Source organism: Macaca mulatta, chromosome 8, assembly GCF_049350105.2.
Source record: "Macaca mulatta isolate MMU2019108-1 chromosome 8, T2T-MMU8v2.0, whole genome shotgun sequence".
In the NCBI taxonomy this organism is placed as follows: Eukaryota; Metazoa; Chordata; class Mammalia; order Primates; family Cercopithecidae; genus Macaca; species Macaca mulatta.
The window spans coordinates 124,781,015-124,787,810 of record NC_133413.1 but is presented as its reverse complement, the minus strand read 5'-3'; the positions used below and the strand labels follow the sequence as shown (position 1 = coordinate 124,787,810).

The following is a 6,796-nucleotide window of genomic DNA, read 5'->3' as shown; positions in this document are numbered from 1 at the left end:
TACTTTACTAGCTATCTGGGTATCACTTAGCCCGGTCAATTTTTTTGACACCTAAAATAAATCATCACAACTTCCATCCACAAAAAAAAGTTTCATAATAGTAATAACTGAACACCATTATTGAGCACACACTGTTTGGTATTTTTTAGTGCTTTATATGAATTATCTTATTCCTCTTCACCACCATGCCAGCAGGTAGGCACAGTTATGTCCATTTTACAAGTGAGAACACTGAGCTCTGAAAGATTAAGCAACTGGATACATAAGGTTCCTCAGCAAGTGAAGACACATTTTAAATCTAGGTATTTTGTATGTAGAGCTGATGCTCATAGACACTCTACTAGGTGAGATTAGTGTTTCAGCCTCCCAGGAAAACACAGTGTATTTTGTAACCATTTACAATTTGTTTTCTTAAACTAGAAATAATGTTCTAGGTCACTGACTGATGGAAACCATTTGCAGAGCCCTTTCCAGAGATGGGAGGTGCTCAGAAAATGAATTGTTTCTCAGGGTTCAGTGTATTCTGCCCTAAAATGATGAATATTCCCTAAATATGGTTTATTTATGAGATCTGAAATTAAACTATGCAACGCATTTGTACACTCTCAAGACACTATATAATTCTGAGCTAGTATTGTCATAAGAATATACATAATAATCTTCAAAATAATACAAAATATAATTTTCCTAGGAATATGAAATTTCTATTTTTGCTAATTCACTTATCAATACAGTGCCAGCTCTCTTCTTAAATATATTTAATTTTAAAATATGAAAAAATAAATGTGAAAACAGAAACCTTAAACAGCTTTATATTTATTTATTATTTACTGGATAAAGTCAAAACTTTTGAAAAGTAATGAGTATTAAGTGTCTGGCCAAAAGTCAAAAGAGATTTTACTCTCCTCACTGAGCCCCACATAAATAATTGATCGTATTTCTAATCTGATAGGTGAAAGATTTAAAAGTCTGACACGGACTTTCTTTAAAAGTTTTCCAACAAAACTCAAACAATTCTCCTACCCCAGTGAAGCTAAATCAGCTCCACATACTAGCTCCTTTGGTTTCTTGATTTTCTTTTGATGAAGCTATCTTTAACTCACAGAGTTAATAAAAAAAAGATTGCCTTAAATGATCTTCGAAGATATAATCTGGCCACCATTTTCTTAGAGAAAAAGTGACTTTTCTTTTTTTCCCTCTTTTAAACTCAAAATGATTGTCACTGTTGATCTCAAATCATATTTCATTTTTCATTTGGATTGAAATGAGAGGATCCTTTATTTCCTAAGTGAAATACTACTAAGTGGCAAGCATGAGAAGTTTCTAATAGTATAAAGATATACAAAGTTTTTGAACAATATATTATACATTTATTTCATCATCTAATTTGCCAAAACAGATATAAATTATCTCAGGTAGAAAAGAATTTGCTTCATGTTGTCTTGTTCTTTAAATGATGGTTTAAATCCATTTTTCCTTCCAAATTAAGGATAAACATCATTTAGAAATGGCCAATAATTTCAGACTGCTCAGGCATGGATATTCAAGAGTCGTTTGAAGCAAATGCCTGATATGTGTTAGAAATTTCATTTTGTGTGCATAGACTATTATGTCATTATATTCCTTGACTTAAAGATCTCTCCCAGTTGAAATATCATAGGTGTTTACACGAAGTCTATCCGCATAACCTAGGCAAAATCCCTTAGAATAATTTCACCTCTTTGTAGACTGCCTCTGGAAATGAGAAATCTTTTGTATTATAAATGTGAGTTAATTTTTCATGTCATTAAATTTTTTATCCCTATGCTAAAATAGTAAGAAGGAAATCCCTTAGGCAAGATATCCAAGTAACATAAATGAAAAGAAAATTAAAGCAAAATGGACTTAAAACTTAAGAGTAGATGGAGACAATATTGGCAATTTTGAAGGAAATATAAGGATGATACAATATATTAGAGGTATATTTTAACAGCTGAGATTCAATATCAAAGCTGCCAAAAGACAAAACCTGGAAGTTTTTTTGTCCCTTTGTCTACGTTTCTTTTCCCAAATCTTAAAAACCTGGATGAATCAATCAATTCCGAAGTCCCAGAACTATTGATTATACTTTCCATATTACATATTACATTTTTTCTTATGTTCTAGCCATTTGCATCCTAGTATGGTCTCCTAGTGTACTACAAAAGACTTGAAGATCAGGCAATGATTTTCATTGTTCTTGTGTTGTCATTTGATTTCGTTTGTTCAATGCTTTCATACCTTTAGCACATAACTTGATTATATTACATGTACTGGGTTCTAAATAAATGTTTGCTGAATTAATTATTAGTAGATTATCTGTCCTTTGTCATTAATCCAAACCCTGCATGTTGCTATATGTGTTATGTCTTAGCCATAATATAATTGAGAACTAGTCATCTATTGATTATCCCTTAAAGATACTAATATTTCTTAATATTTTATATAAATTCCCAGCATAGTTGGTATATATTCATGGAAAATAGATATAATTTATATTTAGTATTGTTTTACAAAAGGGAATCCAAGGGATTTATTAGGACATTGCCACTTGTCAATGTAATCAGATTTGAAGTCATGATAAGAATGGCAGAGGTAAAGTTAGTTGTAAATTCAAGGTATTTTTTAAAAAATTGCATTGTATAAATAACATACTAATTTAATTACTCAATTTTTATTTTTAAAATAATATTTCATTAAATCACAGATCAACTTAATAACAACATTAAATTAAAATTTAAAACATCTGGTTTCAATAAATTCATGCTATCATTACTAAATAGTAAGTAACTACTCGATCGGAGGTTTTTTCCTCAAAATTTTATTTAGGCAAGGCAAGTTTGCATCTAGGGTGTATAAAAGTAAATATTCATGTGCTCTGAGATAAAAAAGTAACTGCTCAGTAAACTGAAATAATACAATATGCTTATGAACAAACTTGAAAACAATTTATCAAATAATTATTCTTTACAGTTTGAATTGTTTGTATGTTTATGTTGAATTTATTTCATTTCATGGTCTAATAAGAAAACCTTTTTATTTCTTGCTTTCATCTGCTGATTTCAATCTCAATAAGATTTCTATTTAAAAATACTATGAATTGTAAACACTCTCATTTCAGATCATGCTGAACCAATGGAGTCATCAAAATGAATGCCTTTTTCTCATAATAGCATTCACAAAACAAACATCCATAGGCATCTTGAACATGCACTTTTACACTTTTGCTGAATTGTTTTACCCTTTTAGTAAATAATACATACTTTACATAAAAAGATAATATTTTTCTGGTCTCACTACACTTTTGTCCTTCCTTGCTGGCCTCACCGATTATATTATATATAAATAGAAATGTTTGAGGGGATGTCAAATATTGAAAAGGGTTTTTGTGGCATGAAAAATATCTCCTGATTAAAATGAAATATGTTATATTTTTATTGAAGTTTTTTTCTTTGACATAATGTCTCATCTTTTTGACATAATTTATACTCAAAATTTCTATTCGCTTCTAATATGATGTTTTTACAGACAATCTTCACTGCATGGTTGTGATATATGTGGATTTCAGTTACCACAATTTAGTAATTGACACCAGGCCTTCAATAAGTGATTCAAATTTCACTGTTTATCTTACACTAACTTTCCTCTTTTTCTTAGTTTACTAACATTTACCATCATCATTATTATTGGATATTGAGTTCTCAGAAATATGTTTTCAATGCCTTTGAGAAGAAGAGTTTTCTTCTTTTTTTGTCTGTTGAATGTCAATTTCATTTATTGCTGTTTAAATATTAAACCAGGTTTGTTTTCTTAGAATAAAGTTGATTATATGATGATGTAGTTCACCTGTTTATACATCTTTACATTTGGCTCATTAATATTTTAAGCTTTCATCTATTTTCAGAAGACTATTAGGTTTTAACATACCCTTTTTATGATATTCTTGTTTTTGCTATAAAAGATATGCTGTTTTCATAACGAGTAGGACTTGCTTCTTTTTCCTTTTGTTGAAAAATGTATGATAATTTAAATTATTCTAGGGACTTTTAAATTTTACCTGAATGTAATTTTCTTCAAATATTTATTAATATATTCATTATTATATTTAAAAATGTATCCAGGATCCATGTGATGACACTAGTTTTATTTCTAGTACTATTATTATGTGCCATTTCTACCTTGAAAATCTCAATTTTTCTAGCATTTCATTAGGTTTTTCAAAGTACTAGTTTTCAATTTTGTAGCTCTATAGTATTTTAAGTTTCTAATTCACTAATCTATTTTTATCTTTTCGTTTTCTGTCACTTGGATAGGATTAATTTGTGGAAATTTTCTGTCTTTTTGAAGGGAACTTTTAAACAATTTATTTTACCCTTTCTTTTTCTAACAGATTCATTTAAGATTTCAAAATCTGTTAAGTATAGCTTTAGCAGGATCCCCGAATTTTTAATATGTCATACTTTTAGTATTGACTTCAAAATGTTGCCCGGCGGCTCCGGGTTTGGCGACGAGGACGGAGAAGTGCCACTACGTCTCGGGCAGCATGGCCGAGAAGCGGCATACAGCGGACTCCGAAGCCCAGCGGCTCCCCGACTCCTTCAAGGACAGCCCCAGTAAGGGCCTTGGACCTTGCGGATGGATTTTGGTGGCATTCTCATTCTTATTCACAGTTATAACTTTCCCAATCTCAATCTGGATGTGCATAAAGATTATAAAAGAATATGAAAGAGCCATCATCTTTAGATTGGGTCGCATTTTACAAGGAGGAGCCAAAGGACCTGGTTTGTTTTTTATTCTGCCATGCACTGACAGCTTCATCAAAGTGGACATGAGAACTATTTCATTTGATATTCCTCCTCAGGAGATCCTCACTAAGGATTCAGTGACAATTAGCGTGGATGGTGTGGTCTATTACCGAGTTCAGAATGCAACCCTGGCTGTAGCAAATATCACCAATGCTGACTCAGCCATCCGTCTTTTGGCACAAACTACTCTGAGGAATGTTCTGGGCACCAAGAACCTTTCTCAGATCCTCTCTGACAGAGAAGAAATCGCACACAACATGCAGTCTACTCTGGATGATGCCACTGATGCCTGGGGAATAAAGGTGGAGCGTGTGGAAATCAAGGATGTGAAACTACCTGTGCAGCTCCAGAGAGCTATGGCTGCAGAAGCAGAAGCGTCCCGTGAGGCCCGAGCCAAGGTTATTGCAGCCGAAGGAGAAATGAATGCATCCAGGGCTCTGAAAGAAGCCTCCATGGTCATCACTGAATCTCCTGCAGCCCTTCAGCCCCGGTACCTGCAGACACTGACCACCATTGCTGCTGAGAAAAACTCAACAATTGTCTTCCCTCTGCCCATAGATATGCTGCAAGGAATCACAGGGGCAAAACACGGCCATCTAGGCTAGCATAGAAATGAGCGCTACCCTTCCAAGGATGAAGTGGGGGACCAAATGAGCCTTTAACTCATAAAAAGAGGGTAGAGCTTTTCCTTTTCCATATGTCAATTGTGGTGTTCCCAGAATGCATAGCAGTTATAAAAATAGGTGAAAGAATTGTTAGCTTGTAAATACTGAGAGATTGGTGATTATAGAAGGTAATCTGTTAGTCTTAAAATAGTTAAAAGTTTGTATGTTTAGATTATTACGTAGTAGGTTAGATCCCTCTTGTTTTGACTTCCACTGACTCATTCTGAACCCCCTAAGCACCCAGGCCAGAGGCAACCTGGGCTGTAACTGCCACCTGACACTGCTGACTGGATAAATGCTTTGCAGAAAGGGATGACCTTACACCACAGCCAGCTTCTCTAGGTCAAGTGTGCCTTACTCCGGAGCCGGAGAGTCTTTTTTTTTTTTTTTTTTTTGAGATGAAGTTTCACTCTTGTTGCACAGGCTGGTGTGCAATAGCATGATCTCAGCTCACTGCAACCTCCACCTCCCAGGTTCAGGAGATTCTCCTGCCTCAGCCTCTCCAGTAGCTGGGATTACAGGCTCATGCCACCACGCCCAGCTAATTTTTGTATTTTTTTTTTTTTTTTAGTAGAGATGGGGTTTCACCATGTTGATCAGACTAGTCACGAACTCCTGACCTCGGGTGATCCACCCACCTCTGCCTCTCAAAGTGCTGGGATTACAGGCATGAGCTACCGCGCCTGGCGCAGAGTCTTAATTAAGAAAATTCGCCTAATGTTCATTTATTTTCTAACTCCAGACCATGTTTCAGAATAATCCTTATTTGAGAGTAGCCATTTCTTGCCTATACTTGTCAGAACCAGCAATAGTCAAGACTAATGAAAAAGATTACTCTAACCCTTCAAAGACTTTTAAATTCACTACTATAGTGGTCATTTTAAAAATACATCCATGTTTTAACTTCTTTGAGCTTTCTTTGTGAGTAAATGATTCCTCTGTGTTCTGCCTTTCAAACTAGCTAAATATTTGTCACAAAAGTGCTTTTTTCTCACTGTTGCCTATTTTCATATATCAGGTTTTAAATAGTTTTAATTTTGTAATAAAATTTTCTCTACATTCTATATGCAATTGTTATATATCCATTTGAATAGCTTAAGGACTAAAATACTTTTTTAAGGGATAACTTCAGGAAACCATTATATTTTACTATCTGCATGCTGTTAACTGTGGTACACTGTGAAATATCTTGATTACAAACCCATTCATTACATAGTATAAGGAATTCACAATGTATTGACTATATAATGTCTAATTATCTTGGGTAGATACTGTCAAACTTTACGATATCTATATAGACGTAGATCT

General features: G+C 33.7%; 1 pseudogene across 1 annotated transcript; it reads left to right on the top strand.

Annotated features, from left to right (window-relative positions):
- Positions 1–4,506: 4,506 nt before the first annotated feature.
- On the top strand, positions 4,507–6,550 carry LOC106995967 (stomatin pseudogene; annotated as a pseudogene). Its single transcript, XR_001442426.3, has one exon. The product of XR_001442426.3 is annotated as a stomatin pseudogene (transcript).
- The last annotated feature ends 246 nt before the right edge of the window (positions 6,551–6,796 follow it).